Source organism: Dasypus novemcinctus, chromosome 3 (assembly GCF_030445035.2).
Source record: "Dasypus novemcinctus isolate mDasNov1 chromosome 3, mDasNov1.1.hap2, whole genome shotgun sequence".
NCBI classification, from domain to species: Eukaryota; Metazoa; Chordata; class Mammalia; order Cingulata; family Dasypodidae; genus Dasypus; species Dasypus novemcinctus.
Window position 1 is genome coordinate 116,718,264 of NC_080675.1, and position 17,637 is coordinate 116,735,900.

Consider the following 17,637-nt stretch of genomic DNA (forward strand, 5'->3'; position numbering starts at 1 on the left):
CACCTCGAGGGCCACTCGGTAAAACTAAGGAAGCAAGGCAGTCTTAAAACCACCGCCTGCAGCACAGTCTCAAAAGTGGGAGAGGCAACAGCAAAAGCATGGCCGGGACGACGCCGCGGTAACTGAGAGACGCTCTCTCGAGAGGACGGAAGTGGGCGGGGCGGAGTTGGGCGGGCCGCGGGGTGTGGTGCCAGGCGCCTGCCAGTCCTGGGAGGCGGGCCATCGCGACCAATGACTATGGACTCTACTCTGGGGCGGGGCATTCGGAGGGTGGGCGGGGTGGGGCGGCACAGCGCATGCTCCGGCTTTCCGCCACCAGTTTCCCCAGCTCTAGTACAGAAGCCAGAGACGAGAGAGAAGAGGCTGAGGAAGGGAGCAGGAGAAAAACTAAGGGAGGACCAGGACAAATGGGAGGAGCACTGTGGGAAGGAGACCAGGGGCATTCAGAAAGGCGAGTGGCAGGTGGGTCACCGAATAGGTAGGATCTCTACACCATAAAGCCTCTCTTGTGCATATTATACAAATTGGGCCATAACCTGTCCCTTTTCTTTTAATGGTATGTACATCATTCTAGGCCAGGAAATATAGACCCACCTCATTCATTTTATTGCCTACGTGGTATTCCATGTGAGGTTCGATCATAAGTTATCTCCTTCCCTATCGAAGGACATTCAGATCGTTTTCATATTTTTTGTAATAACAGTGCTACAATTAGAATTAACATTTTGATTCTGTACCTTTATGTACTAATTAGGTTAACTTTCACTGCTACCCCTATGAGAGTTAAAATAGCTTACTGATTTGAGTTTCTAGATTTATGATATTTCCCTCTTTTCTCTTGCCTAAAATTTTCCTAGTTTAACTCAGTTAAACTAGGTTTAACTCAGTTCAAATGCACAAGGAAGCTTTACTGCAGTGTGAGAGAATTCCAGGAATACATTTATTTAAAATAATCATAGGTAATTTCTCACAATACTCAGATTGGCATAGTTTCAAAAGATGAAATAGATGCTTATAAGTATTCTCTGTCTTCATTGTTTTATATTCTGTGTCTTTCAGGTTCTGATCCTTATATAAAGGGCTTTTCTAATCTACCCTCCTTCTGCTTTCAAACTTATCTGAGATACTTTTTTGAACTCCCTCGGTTCTTAGAGAAGTGGAGTCATTTCCTAGCTCTGCTCTTTAGCACCAAAGTGAAACTGCTGTGTTGGCAAATATCTGATTCACTTATTTAACCATCATTTCCTAGAGCTCTTCCCATAGGCAAATCGTTGATTAGGGCTTCTCCTAATTATGCGCACTCTGCTTCTTAGTTTTCCTGAAATTAGATCTTATTTTCATTAGTATAGTTTTCAGTACTCTACCTTTTCCTCCTCCTCTCTCCCCTAAGGTCCTGGTTCTGTCTACACTCTCCTTTTGAGTTGTGCTATAAGATAATAAGGTCATATTGATTTTTACCTTTTTTAAGTGCAGGAAGGATTTTAAAAGATTTTCCCATTACACCGAACTTGCACTAAGCTGTGAAGGAGGAGGGGCCTCAGCCCGGCCTGGGTAGGAGGCTAAGCAGGAAGGCACCTGGTCCTCTGTGCTTGGCCAAATCCGGCCACTGCTTGTTTTCATACAACCCATTTGTAACTCACAAGCTAAGGATGGTTGTTGCATTTTTTAATGGTTTAAAGAAAATCAAAAGAAGCATAATATTTTGTGATGTGAAAATTATATAAAGATCATATTCCAGTGCCCACAAGTAAAGTTTTCTTAGAACACACACACTCAAATACCAGTTTAAAGAGGCTAATGACAAGTACTTTACTCCATTGTTTTGCTTTTTTTTTTAAGTTTAAACTTTATTTTGTGAAACGTTTGCTGTTTCTCATGAAATTCTGATGCTCTCTGAATTTTTATGGAGAGCGCTTTCCTTTATAGGTTTATTCTGTGAACAGACTGCCTCCCACCTAGTGTCAAGACCCCTGGGTGAATGGAGAGGATAATAAATACCTTTCATTCCTCTGTACAGAGCTTAGGCTACCTCTTTATAGGGACACTGCAAATACTCTGAATTCAGTGGTCATGTGGCCTGCTCCCCACCCCTCGTGACTCCTTCATCTCTCTGCTCGTTGTTTGCTTGTTGTCTCTGCTTGTTGCCTGCTCTTTGTGTCACTTGTTATCTGCTTGTCTTCTTTAGGAGGCACTGGGAACTGAACCTGGGACCTCCCATGTGGAGGGAGGTCCCCAGTCACTTGAGCCACCTCTGCTCCCTGCTTCTTGTTCTCTCATTGTGTTTCCTCATTGCATCTCATTGCATCAGCTCACCCATGCCAACCTGTTGCATCAGCTTGCTGTCTTGTTCGTCTTCTTTAGGAGGCACCAGGAACCGAACCTGACACTTCCCATGTGGTAGGTGGGTGCCCAACTGCTTGAGCCACATCTGCTTCCTGTAAATTCCCTTTACATGGTTTGAAAGAGGTGTCTGTGGAATATTGGTCTTTCCTCTCTCTGTCTTTTTTCAGTCCTGCCTTTAATTTCTCTATCTCCCAGCCTCTGTGTCCCTTTCTCTATCTCCTTCCCTCTCTCTTCTGTCTTTCCCTCAACCCCCTTCTTCTTTTTATGTTTTCTGGTATCTTTTTCCTAACTTTTGGTGGATGCTGTAGCTTTCAGAAAGTCGGTGGGGATCATTTCTTAGTCTTTCAAGAGCTGAAATAGTGATACTTTATGGTGTGATGTAGGTAGACAGTGCTGAGAGCCTCTCTGTGTGTATCTGTGTGTATGTGTGTGTGTGTGTGTGTGTGTGTGTGTCTCAGGGATCAGGAAGGCTCTATGGGCATTTTATGGGCCCTGGTATCAATATCACCTGCCAGCAAACTCACAAATGTATTCTGCTGTCAAGAATCCTTATTCCCTACCTGCTAAATGTATTGAGAGACTTCTGAGTTGTGTTCTGGGTCCAGTCATTCAGGAATTTTTACTTATATTTGACCAGTTGTATTTTGGGGCCTAATTTGTGAGGTGAACTAAGTTTGAGTTTGACCACTGCTTCTGGCTCCCCTTTATATGCCTGATCTATTTCCTCTTGGTGAAAGTCCTTGGCTAAGCAATTGGTTGTTAAACCTTTAAAGCAGAGGTTCTTAATTTTTTTTTTGTTCCACAGACTCCTCTGCCAGCCAGGTGAACACCATGGACCCCTTAGTAAGTCCACACTGTACTGTGTATATCACACCTGCACCAACACATCCCCAAAAGAATAATATTTTTTTGAATTTTCTTTTTTTTTAAACTTTTAAAAAAAAGATTTATTTTATTTACTTATTTCTCCCCACCCCTTTGTTATTTGCACTTGCTGTATCTGTTCGTTGTGTGCTGGTCTTCTTTTTTTTTTTAGGAGGCACCAGGAACCAAACCTGGGACCTCCCATGTGGAAGCAAGGTGCCTAATCGATTGAGCCACTTCCACTCCCTGCATTGTTGTGTCTCTTATTTTGCTTTCCGCCGTGTGTCTCTTGTTGCATCATCTTGTTGCATCAGCTTGCCACGCCAGCCTGTCATGTTAGCCCACTATGTTGCTCATCTTCTTTAGGAGGCACCAGGAACTGAATTTGGACTTCCCATGTGGTAGGTGGGAGCTCAATCACTTGAGCCACATCTGCTTCCCTGAATTTTCAATTCAAGCTTATGAACCCCCTGAAATCTTTGGTCCATAGACCCCTGGTTAAGAACTGTGCTTTAAAGGGTTACTACCTCTTTGAGAGAAATTGGATTTTTTTTTTAAGGTTCTTTCTTTTCTTTTCTTGATCCCCTCTACTCCCCTCTGCCCTGTTTCTGAGCTCGCTGTCTGTTCTCTGTGTCTATTCACTGTATATTCTTTTCTGTCTGCTTGTCTTCCCTTCAGGGGGCACCAGGAACCAATCCTGGGACCTTCCAGAGTGGAAGAGAGGCCCTCAATCTCCTGCGCCACCTCAGCTTCTTGATCTGCTGCATCTTTTATTGTCTCTCCTCTACGTCTCTTTTTGTTGCATCATCTTGCTGCTCCAGCTTTCTGCACGGGACAGCACTCCACGCAGACCAGCTTGCCTTCATCAGGAGGCCCTGGGAATCAAACCCTGGACCTCCCATATGATAGATGGGACCCCAACTGCTTGAGCCACATCCACTTCCCAGAAATTGACTTTAAAGACAGAAATAAGAATATTAGTAATCAGAAGACCTAGATTGAAAGTCCTGACCTGAGATACTTTTAAACTGAGTGAAAATTCTTAATCTCTCTGAGACTCCATTTCCACTTCTTCATACTGAAGTTGATGATAAATCCTATCTACCTTAAATGTTGCTAGGAAAATTAAATTAATAATGTAGGTGAGAAAAACACAGTGTGTGTATGGTACTGTACTCCAAAAATATTGTTTTCACAAGTGGTTAAAGCATAAAGAGCCTAAATAGAGTCTTTGCTCCTTTTTACATGAACAGTTGCTTGGCACTTATACTGCAGACACAAGCAATCTCATCAGCTTCTAAACTCAAAGTATTTGTACTTTCTGGACTCCTTGTGTGTCAATCATGTCCTGCTGTGTGGCATCTGTTGTATTTTTGTCTTATATTGCTATTTGTTGTCATCTATTTCAGCATGTAGAAAAATGGTTGCTGTAAAGCCGACAGTTCCTTCAAAGAAAAAATTGTCTTTAATTTAGCAAGTTACTTTGATCAGCTGTTTGAACATGGAGTTCCATGAGATCAGAGATCAGGTCTGTTCTCTTTGTTACCAAAGCCCCAGGAGCTAGCAAAGAATCAAACAAAATATAGGTGTTGGGAGCAGATGTGGCTCAAGTGGTTGAGCACCTGCCTCCCACATGGGAGGTCCCAGGTTCCGTTTCCAGTGCCTCCTAAAAACAAAAAACAAACAACATGCAAAACAAATGAAAAAACCAACTCAGGGAAGCCGATGTGGCTCAGTGGTTGAGTGCCAGCTTCCCACATACAAGGAGTTTCCAGGTTCAATGGTTCAATCCACAGCCTGGTACCTTAAAAAAAATTAAAAAAATAAAAATAAAATATATATATATATATATGTATATTTTAAAAAATATATATATGTATATATATGTCTGTTTAGTATTTCTTGAATAAATAAAAATGATGACACTCCAAGGGCTTGAATACTTGGAGCAAAATGAAGGGCTAGAAAATGTCCGTTACATGAAAGAACATATGTAAAGTGCTGATACTGCCTGGTAAAGAGTAAGCTTTTAATAGGTGCTAGTTATTATTGTAACATAGTATAATAAGAATTGGGCTATCTTGTAGAAAGCAGGTAGAAAAGGGGAAGACAGAAAAAGAAAAAATGGAGCAAAATGGTACTGGGTTAGGGGTGTTGGTGAAAAAGATGCCAAGTGAAGACTTCTCAAGCAGAAATGGGCAAAGGGTATTTAAGAACAGGGACACCTAATATTTACCCTGCTGTCACCCCACCATCCTTGCCCTCAATTCATTATAGTAAAAAAGACATGGTTTTATAAGACTTTTCCCTATGTGGGCGAAATCTAGCTTTCCATTCTCTTGCTTACTGTTTTTCTCATGCTACCAATCTAGCTATACAATCATCACACAGACACTGACTTTGCTTAAGAAAGTTACCTCCTAAGTGACTCTGTGAAAGGTACATAACCTCTCAAAGCCTCTGTTCTCCCATTTATAAGAAATGAAGAAAGTAATGGCTTCATCGAAGGGTTGTTGTGGAGATTTAACGTCTTAACTTGAAAGCAGTTGGCACATAGATATGCTCCCTTCTGTCCTTGGTTCCCAGACTTTCTTCCTCTTTCATCTCTCCCTTTTAAAGTTCAATACTTTCTGCATAACTCTACCATACAAACTTCTGTTTATCTGCAGCTTCAATGGCACCGGGCTCCATGTCCTGTGCTAGTCGGATTCTTCTCTTCAGGGTCAGACATTGGCTCAGAAGGGTGGGCCTCGGGCTGGGTTTGGTCCAGGTGTTTGTTGCTGAGAGTGGCCAGGAGCCAGACAGGAAGCCCCGCACAGTGTTTAAGGCCAGAGATCAGAGCTGATGGAGCCAGATCTGTTCTCCGATAATGGGGCGATATAGATCCAGGAACAGGGGCATCTGTCAACTACATTGCCAAATTGTGTTTTAATTAGCTAGGCTGCCAGAATGCCACATAACAAATGCACTGGCTTTTACAATGGGGATTTATTAAGTGATAAGCTTACAGTTCTGAGGCCATGAAAATGTCCAAATCAAGGCACCACCAGGGTGCTTTTCTCCCTGTAGCCCAGCTCCCAGTGGTCCTGGGCTCCTCTGTCATATGGCAAGGCACATGGTGCATCTGCTGGTCTCGCTACTCTTCCTGGTTTCCTTGCTTCGGCTTCTGGCTTTCTGTCTGTCTCTCTCTTGGTATTCATCTTGTTTATAAAGGACTCCAGTAAGAGGATTAAGATCCTCCCTGGGCCATGCCTTCCTGAAGTAATCTAATCAAAAGCACCTAATAAAAAAGCCTTATCTATAGTTGGTTCATACTCACAGGAATGAATTAGCTCTGAGGACATAATTTTTTCTAGGGTCCATAAAAGCCTTAAACTATCACAAATTGTTTCAAAACAAATATCAGTTGTTCATGATAAAATTGTTTCAAAACAAATACCAGCTGTTCATTTGGTATCAACAAGCATAGCATAGCTTAGAAAATGTATTAGTAGCCACCTATGTTGCAGCTTATATTTTACATTAGATTATATAACTTTGATTGGTTTTTATTTTTTTAAAGACTCAACTCTTGCTTCCAGAAAAGCAAAAGGTATGTTTTTTTAAAACCCAAAATTCAGTTTCTCACTGTCTCAAGGCTCAAGTCTCTTGCATTCATCAGTCTATAAAAATCTTTGGCTATAAAAATTCTTTCCATATATTTGAGATAGGAATAAAAACATAATGTTGGCACAGTCTTTAACAAATACAGAGCAGCAACATCTTTGCTGAAATCATGCTTCCACTTGTCAAGAGCCATTGTTCCCTCAGGGGCAGTGAAAATTACGTCTATGGCATTGAGTGCCTTGTAATGAGAAATTGGAGGAAAGAACCTTCTTTTCTATGTTGACAAGACCCAGATTTGAATTATTCATCAAATGAAGGATATTTCTTCATGATTAGCCAAACTAAGAAGATGCTGTAAAAAATTTCCCAAAGAAAATATTTTTCTTCAGGTATTTGACATTTAGGGCTCTTGCCTTCATGGTTTCAGAAGCAAATCTATGAAAGATAGCTTGAATGGGCAAGCTATCTTTCAGCCACATGATTGTAATTTATAGAACAGAAAATGGGATCACTTTACTGCTATAGTGGATTTCAGATGCAAATTAAATGTTTAAAAATTTTTTAAGGTGTCTGGATAACCAGAGAGCTTGTCACCAATCATAGGTTCATAAGAGGAGCACTCAGCGCCACTGCAGCCAGCCCTGTATGCTGCCTGGCTTCTGGCCACCACTACTGTGGATTTGTTTAAAGCCATCTGGCTGTCCTGCTGGCCCCTGCTGCTGTGGACCACATAGTCCGTGATGTCATTGAACCTCTCGGATTTGTCTGGCTGTGCATCAGAGAACTGCCTGAGCGCAGTCCTTAACCGAGGCTTAGAAGGGCAAAGTGCTCGTTTCAGTCATGTCATGTAACAGTCACACAAAAAAGCTCAATTATTGCTACTAGTAGCTAAGATTTACAGAGTGCTACTAAATGCCAGGCTCTAAGTATCACTTGACTGAATACTTGCAAAAGCCCTACGAGGTGTCTTCCAGTCATAAAGTCACAACCACAGCCCCTGCTGCTCCCACCACCCCGTTGTTAATGGATGACTTGTGCTCCTCACAAAGACATGTTCAGGTCCTAACCCCCGGTCCTGGCATTTATGTTCTGTAAACATTATATCCATCCCCTGTCACCCTAGGAAAGCCCTCTTCTTCACCCCATATATCTTATTCCCCTCCACATCCTACTGATTCTCTCTCCTAATCATCTAACCCCACACTTCCCCCACTTCTCATCATTTCTCTCGTGAACCACCACAGTTATTTCCTAATAAGCCTTCAGCCCATCTCTCATACCACTACCACTAGCGTGATCCTTTTAAAATCTGATCATGTTGCTGCCTTGATTTAAACTCTTCAGTGACTCCCCATTGCCAATAGGATAATTCTAATTTCCTGAGCATGGCATATAAGGCTCTTTATTACATGGCATCTGCATATTTTTTCCAGCAGCTCCTTTCACCATCCCCTTATGCTTCCTGCTTTCTAGAAACATTGTTACCCTGTTTCTTCAAAATGCTAGGCTCACTCAAGCTTCACAGCCATTTCCTATGCTGTTTTCTCTGCCAGAGATGCTCCAAATCTCTCTCTCCCACTCTTCTGTTCCATGTCTTCTTAGCAAACTTTTCCCTTATTTTCATCTTCTTCTTCTTGGCTTTCAGGAATCACAGCTTCACCCCAACTTTTCTCTGGAGTTCTGGTTCTATTTCTCCAACCTGAGACAGTACAGAGTTATGGGGAAAGCCGGGATTTTAAGTCAGGGACCCTGGAAATTTAATATTTTTTACAATTCTTTGTTCTTTATTTTCTTTGAGCTTGGGAATTTAAATCCTGGCTCTACCACCTACAGGTGGCCTCCACTTCGTCCATTAGAAAATTGCCGTAACACCTATTTGGTGAGGTGTTGAAGAGTAACTTATCTGTGCAGTATCTGGCAGAAGGTGAGGAAGTAAAAGTAACTCTTGTTTTTAATTTTGGGAAATTCACTTAGACATACCAGTATCATCTCAAAGACAAATTTTCTTCCTTGCCAAAGCAATTCTTCCTCTAGACATTTCTCTTCCCATCAGTGGCCCAGTTGTTCTTTCAGCCATATAGGCTGAAATCCTGTCCTATTGGAGTCCTCCTGGTCCTTCATCTGCCCATATCTAGCCAGCTATGACAGTCTGTTTTATTTTCTTTCTGCCACCACCCTAGTCTTATGTATCAGAATTTCATACCTGGACAATTGCCATTGTTTTCTGGCCAGCCTCAAATACCATTTTACCAATGTCACTTCCTTGTACCAAATCCTCAGTATATCCCTATTAGCCATGGAATAAAGTCTAAATTTCTTAACATACATTAAAACCCTCCACAATATTGCACTGTAGTTACCAGATTTAGCAAATCAAAATACAGGATTCCCAGTTAAATTTGAATCTTAGATGAACAATGAATAATATTTTCATAAAGGATGTCCCATTCAATATTTGGGATATACTTATACTTAAACATTATTTGTGGTTTTCTGAAATTTAAATTTAGCCAGGCATCCTGTATTTTATCTGGCAACCCTTTCTGGCCCTAACCTCTCTCTCTGTGGTCCTCTAGCTCAACACCTTTCATGAATCTGGTCTAGTCTTGTCTGTCCTCAGGTATCACCATGGTCAGATTTTGGCTCCAGGTGTCCAAGGAGAAAAAGTACAGCCTTGGCTTGAAAAGATCTGAGCTTGAACCTCAGCTTTCTTGCTTACCAGCTCTATGACTTGGGCAATTAACTTAACACTTCAAACCTCAGGTTTTTCATCTTTAAAACATGAACCTTAACACCGCCGTATGAGAGAGTGGTTGTGAGGATTAGCTGAGCTCGGGGACCTAGGAAAGTCGAGATATTGTAGATATTCAACATATTAGTTCATTGTTGTTACCAGGATTTCTGTAAGAGCAGAACTTTGTCAGCTCTTTGTGCCCTCGGTTGTACTGTTGACTGTGGTTTGCCAAGAAGCAATGTAGTCTAGGTTAAATTTCAAAATTCCCAGGTCATGCCCTGTGCCCTGGAGGCGGGAATGCAGTGAGTTGTGCAGTGGGAAGGATCCCAGGACAGGGTTTCTAAGGGGCTTGCTGACACATGGAGACACTACTGCCTCCATTGTCCCAAGTTTCCCCTGCCTTACAAAACCTTCTTTCTTGTCCCTACTTCTTCTCACACCATCTCCTATCATTTTCCTTGTTTGTTTATTTACCACGAAATGTCTTTTATAAGTAATCAAAGGGAAGCAGACATAGCTCAACTGATAGAGCGTCCGCCTATCATATAAGAGGTCCAGGGTTCAAACCCAGGGCCCCTGGCCCATGTGGTGAGCTGGCCCATGTGCAGTGCTGCCATGTGCAAGGAGTGCCATGCCACGCAAGGGTGCCCCTGCATAGGGGAGCCCCACATGCAAGGAGTGCACCCTGCAGGGGTGAAAAAAGGCTGTGAAAAAAGCCCAACCTCCCCAGGAGTGGCACCACACACATGGAGAGCTGACACAGCAAGATGACGCAACAGATTCCCAATGATGCTGAGAACGCAAGCGGACACAGAAGAACACACAGCAAATGGACACAGAGAGAAGACTGGGTGGGGAGAGAAATAAATAAAACAAATCTTAAAAAAAAAAAGTAATCATAGGGAGTGCATTTGATTCAAGTGGTTGAGCACCTGTGTCTCACATGGGAGGTCCAGGGTTCAGTTCCCAATGCCTCCTGAAAAAAAAACTAACAACAAGCAAAACAAATGAAAAAAATCAAGTCAGGGAAGCTGATGTGGCTCAGTGGATAAGTGCCGACTTCCCACATACAAGGGTCTCAGGTTCAATCCCCAGTCTCTGGTAGAAATGATCACAGCTTTTTGCCCTTTTGTGATATTCAAGATGTCGAAGTGAGGATGTGGTGAATCCTCCGGTGCAAAATTCCAGATTTCCTTGGGTCTTCCGGGAGGAGCGGTGATCAACTGTGCTGACAACACAGATACCAAAAATCTGAGTATTATCTCTGCAAAGGAACTCAAAGGATGGCTGAATAGACTTCCTGCTGCTGGTGTGGGTGGCACGATGATGGCTACAATCAAGAAGGGCAAACCAGAACTCAGAAAGAAGGTCCTTCCAGCAGTGGTCATTCAACAATGAAAGTCATACTGGAGAAAAGATGGCATGTTCCTTTATTTTGAAGGTAATGCAGGGGTCATAGTGAACAATAAAGGAGAGATGAAAGGTTCTACCATCACAAGACCAGTTCCAAAGTAGTATACAGACTTGTGGCCCAGGATTGTGGCCAATGCTCATAGCACCGCATGATTCTCCAGTAAATTTGTAAAAAGAAAAACCCATTACAATTATTTGCTCCCCAGAGGGATGGGGGGAGGAGTAATCACACTTTCTGTTTCTATTTCTATATGTGAAACTTAGTTTGTATCCCAGTAATGCTTTTGAAACCATGCTTTCAACTCTCTTCAGTCACCTCTTGATTGCCAGAAGTTTATTCTGTACTGGTGTGTTTGAAACTGCTGACCACCCATCTTCATGTGGACCTCCCTGGCACTGCCCTCTTCTGGTTCTCTCCCTACTTCTCTGATTGCTTCTTCCTTTCCCCCTCTTTAAATTTGACTCTTCTGAGCAGAATGGTGGTAGAGTATGCTACCCAAAGTCTACTGAAATAATAGGTTATACATGTAAGGGAAATTAAGGTATCAGCCCTGGAAACCAAGTTTGGAATCATCTATAAAGTAGAAATATGGAGGAATTTCTGCTAGCAATAATAATGGCCAAGGATAGAAAAAAGCCAGTGAGAGCTGTGTAACACCCTCCTTCTCTAGAGAGGGCAACTTATCTTAGAAAGCAGGTGGTAAATATCCCTGGCAGACTCCACTGCCACCCGCTAACTTGGAGAGACAAAGGCAGTGCTGCTCTGGCAGAGTAGAGGTAAGATGGGTTGAGGGGCCCACTGAGTGGCCCACCGCCAGCAGTTACTTCTAACCCTGTGACGCCATTGCTAGCTTGCAAGAACTCAAGTTTGTTATAATCTGAAACGAGCATTATCAGAGAGCTGAGTGCTGTGTGAGCTGAGGCCATCACAGTGGTCACAGACAAAACTCCCAGTTGAGGCTGAAGTTCCCTCCTCAGTCAAAGCCCCCTGGCTGGTGGATCTCAGTACTGGTTATCTCCAGCTGCATTCAGCCTAAGACCCCAGATTTAGTCTAGGCCTTCTCCTGTCTGCTTACTCTCACCCACTACTCCTTTCTCCTGCCTTCCCTGGCTTTCCCACTCCAATGTGGCCTTTTGATTAACTGAATCCTGCCTGTCAGGGCATCTCTTCAGCTCAAACACTTAAAAAATTTATCTCTAGTGATGCAGAGGTATGGACTGAAAATCCCTGAATATTTCTAAAGTCCCTGCCTCCTTTTTAATTTTCTTGGAAGTTGTTCACCAAATTCTTTGATACAATCTGAGTTCAAAAGAAAATTCCTCAAGGGGAATGTGACACCACATCAAAGTAATTTCAATAATTGGCTCACTTCAAGATATTTTTCCAAGGGCAATCCCAGGCCATCAGGTGATAGTGTTTTTTGAGATGAGGAAATGAACATCCAGCAGCAGAATGAAGATACTTTGACTTCCAAACAGTTTTTGAAAATGCAACAGGTCATCCTGGGGGAGTAGTCAAATATAAACAAATTTTCACTCCTAGGGATTACATTTCATTGTTGGAGGGTTTTCTTGGGGAAGAGGGGGTCAATAAAAAAAATTCTCTTCTTCCCTACCAAGTTCAGGACTATTTGAAAGGCAAAGGAGTTGGTTAGACAGATATTTTTAGAAATGAGAGAGAATATGCCGTTAATCTTCCAATTTTCCCTTTCCCCCATCTTCTCTTCCCTTCTCTTTCCTTCCCTTCCTTCCCCAGCATAGAAGCAGTGAGGCAGGGAGGGAGGAGCTGAAGGTGGTGATTTTGTAGCATGCCCAACTATACCAAAGGACACAGGACACTAAAGTGAGGAAGAAGGAAATGGGTAGAAGCACATTGGTGTGGTGCCCACTTGTGCCCAAGAACGAGAGGATGGTGTCTATGGGTGTCAGAGGAGACAACCAATATGGTTGGGAGGTTAGTTTAAAGAGCAAAAATCAAAGCAATTGAGCAAGTAATTGAATATATTGAGGGTGATGAGAGCCAGACTTCTCACCATTGGAGAAAGTGAAAAATGAAAAGAGGCAAAGTTAGAAAGAGCCCTGAGATGTTGGATTAGAATTAGAAGTACTGGTATAAATTCATGGATATGTTTTTTATATTAACTTTATTTCAAATACATACATACATACATATACACAAATACCTCTTAGTTCTGTCTGCTAAACAAGACTAGAAGCAATGATAACCCCAGTAGCAATGAGCATACCTAGTAGCCAGATCTTGGCTTCTAAATACTATCCTTCTTTAAAATACCAGGACTTCTTGGAGAAATGACTGATTCCAGGGCTAGGGCAGAGAAAATACAAGATTATACTGGAATATCTTGTGCCAGAAACAAGTAAGGGGATGCAGATGTGCCTCAACTGATAGAATGTCCGCCTACCATGTGGAAGGGCCAGGATTCAATACCCAGGGCCTCCTGACCTGTGTGGTAAGGTGGCCCACGTGCAGTACTGCCACGTGCAAGGAGTGCCATGCCATGCAGGGATGTCCCCTGTGTAGGGGTGTCCCTCGTGCAGAGAGTGCGCCCTGCAAGGAGAGCCGCCCCATGCAAAAAATCGCACCCCGCCCAGGAGTAGATGCCGCACACATGGAGAGCTGATGCAGCAAGATGATGCAACAAAAAGAGACACAGATTCCTGGTGCTGCCTGATAAGAATGCAAGCAGACACAGAAGAATACACACAGCGAATATACACAGAGAGCAGACAATAGGGGAAGGGGAGAGAAATAAAAGAAATCTTGAAAAGAAAAGAAAACAAGTAAGTATTCAAAAAATGATGGAACCTGAAAAAAGGTCATAGAAGCCCTTTTATGGACTCCCATTGGTCAAATTTGGATTAATTTGCACATGCAAATAAATAAGAGTAATTTAATATAATCCACAAATAAAATAGGAATACAAAAGTCCACATCAATATAAATAAAAGTAAATGTGGGGAACGGGACGCTCTTCCTTACAGTAGAATATCAACTAATAAATGTAGCAAAAATGATGCAAATTGAAAGTCACCGTTTGGCAACCTTCATAATAGTGGTTCCTTCAGGTGTAAGTTGTCAATGAAGGCTAGAGATTTGATGGCATAATTTTTTTTTTATTTACATTTTTTTAATTGATTTTGTAATAATATTACATTAAAAATATATATGTGAGGTCCCATTCAACCCCACCCCCCCACCCCACCTCTCCCCGCCCCCCCCCAGCAACACTCGTTCCCATCATCATGACATATCCATTGGATTTGGTAAGTACATCTTTGGTCACCTCTGCACCTCATAGTCAATGGTCCACATCATGGCCCATACTCTCCTCCATTCCATCCAGTGGGCCCTGTGAGGATTTACAATGTCCGGTGATTGCCTCTGAAGCACCATCCAGGGCAGCTCCATGTCCCAAAGACGCCTCCACCTCTCATCTCTTCCTGCCTTTCCCCATACCCATCAGCCACCATGTCCACTTTTCCCAATCCAATGCCACCTCTTCTATGTGGACATTGGATTGGTTGTGTCCATTGCACCTCTATGTCAAGAGGAGGCTCAGATTCCACACGGATGTTGGATGCAATCCTCCCACTTTCAGTTGTAATCACTCTAGGCTCCATGGTGTGGTGGTTGTCCTTCTTCAACTCCATCTTAGCTGAGTGTGATAAGTCCAATAAATCATATTGTAGGTGCTGGAGTCTGATGGCATAATTTTGAAATACATTGTTGGGGAAGTTGGTGAAATTTGAATCAAGTGGGGGGTGGAGGGAGTCCATGAATTGAATGGTAGTGATGTGTTGATGTTTATTTCCTGACTTGGAGGGTTTTATGGTTAAGTTGCTTTACCTAAGATCACCCAGTTAGAGCATGGTAGAGCTAGGAGTTATACACTCTTCTGACTCCACATCTTGTGCCTTACATCTCAGTCAGTGAGGCAATGGTCCCCACTTACTCATTTCCAGTCTCATGATGAAGTTAATGAAATCATGATGAGTTCAGATAGAGAGAACATGGACTTGTTTTGATTCTTATTGCAGCTTACTGTCATCGTTAGGATTAAATGGTAAAAGAATAAAGTGAAAACAGCCAACTTTTGTTTACAATGAGTTTTAAATATTGTATATCACATCCTCCTGCTGTATTTTGTGTTAAAATGAATGAAACACTCATTTCTGCCTTCAAAGCAGATTAACATTTTGCCTAAGACCCTATAATGAAGGCCAAAAGCATCTAGACTCGGAAAAGAAGATAGTTTTTACCCTATCAATTAATACTACACATTAAACCTGAGGTTTTAGCCTCTTTCCTTCAAGAGTAAAGACACCTGAGGACTCCTAATAACTTGTAGGCTGGAGACCCACAGAAGAAATCACATAGCAAAGCATGTACTTGATTTCAACAAAGCCTCTTCTGCAGTGAGTTTCCCAATGAACAGAGTTAGGTGTGACGTACTGGAGAAGAAAGGAAGGAAATAGCTCTTACTGACCCATCTGACAGAGTTTCTTACCTTTTAGTTTGGGGAATGAAAGGGAAAATATATACTTTTTAATTCACTTGGACATTGCTAAAGACTTCATCCCCATCACCCCATGCCAGGTGCTTAGTATAACTTGCTAATACAATCGTATTTTGTATTAATCTGACCCACTGTGTGTCCTCTTGCCTTTTCATTTCATCACTTCTCCAAAGGGCAACATCTTTTCCCATCACTAGGCAGCAAATTGTTCAGTGCAGTCCATTTCCTCATCTATAAGGCCAGATCACATTCCTCATCCTACTTTTTTTTTTATTAAAGTATATCATTCATACATGAACACACATAAACAATAAGTGTATAGTAAAGATTGCGAACTTACAAACTAAACATACATAACATCACACGGGGTCTCATACATCACCCCTCCACCAACTCTTTGCATTGGTGTGAAACATTTGTTACAAACTATGCAAGAGCATTGTCAAAATATTACTACCAACTATATTCCTTATCTTACATTTGGTGTATTTTCCCCCCAACCCATACTATTTTTTAAAATGTATTTTTGTTACAGATATTATGAACTTGCAAAACAATCATACAGATGTGTAGATTTTCCATACAATTCCACACCCTGGTGGAACATTTGTTACAGATTATAAATAATATCATCAGACTATTACCACCAATCATGGTCCATAGAATCCATTTGGCACACTTTCTCCATACACCTCCGTTATCAACACAGTATAGCTTGGCATTAATATATAATATTGCTATAATTGCAATAATATTATAGTATTGCTGTTGACCACAGTTTACAGGTCATACCAATTGTAGTTTTGCCATGTTTCTCCATATTCCCTTCACCCTGCAATAGTGATGTATAGCTGCTCTAGCTAACAGAACTCTTTTACATTTGTACCCTTAACCAAAATTCTCAACCGCCTCTGGGTTCACTGTGTTATTCAGTTCCTAGATTATTCTTTAGCTTTCTTTCTATTGACATTTACTTCCCCAGACTATCTTTTCAGTCACATGCCCATTTATAAACCAGTTACTCACTATAATGTGTTACTATCAACTCTATCCATCTCCACACTTTTACAGTCAAGTTAATTAAAACTTCTATGTACATTAAGCATCCATAGTTCTTCTCAACCCTCCTCTTATCTCCTTATAACCCATATTCTAGGTTTTAATTCCATGTGCTTATTATTTGTATTTAGTTCATATTAACTAGATCATGCAATATTTGTCCTTTTGTGTCTGGCTTACTTCGCTTAGTATAATGTCTTCAAGACTCATCCATGTTATCATATCTGTCGCAATTTCATTTCTTCTTATTGCAGCATAGTATTCCATTGTATGTATATACCACATTTTGTTTATCTATTCATTGGTGGATGGACACTTGGGTTGTTTCCATCTTTTGACAATTGTGAACAATGCTGCTATGAACATTGGTGTGCAGATAGATGTCATGTGTTTTTACTTCTTCTGGATATATTCCTATTAGAGGAATTGCTGGATTATATGGCAGTTCTATATTTAGCTCCTGAGGAACTGCCAAACTGTCTTCCACAGAGGCTGCACCATTTTACACTCCCACCAACAGTGAAGGAGTGTTCCTGTTTCTCCACATCCTCTCCAGCACTTATTGTTGTCTGTTTTTTTTAGTAATGGCCACTCTATGTCGTGTTGGATGATATCTCATTGTTGTTTTAATTTGCATTTACCTAATAGCTAGTGATATGGAACATTTTTTCATGTGCTTTTTGGCCATTTGTATTTCCTCTTTGGAGAAATGTCTATTTAAATCTTTTGCCCATTTTAAAATTGGATTGCTTGCTCTTTTATTGTTGAGTTGTATCATCCTGACTACTTTTTTGTTGGCAAAGCGGGTTAAATTCCTGTTCTACAATCAACTTACCAAGATATTTGAGAGTGTTAAAAAAAAAGTCATCCATAAAATCAATATATAGGGTTTATTTAAAGAGAAACTGTTCACTGAGGGATTGCAAACCAAAGTGAGAATCTCAAATAGCAAGCAGGTTACAATGACTTATAAAGACTATAAGGAGATCTCCAAGGGGGAAGGTACAATGATCGGTCAACATTTAATTTCCTTACTACAAAGAGGGTCTTAAAAAGCAGGGAACGATTATTGATTGGTTA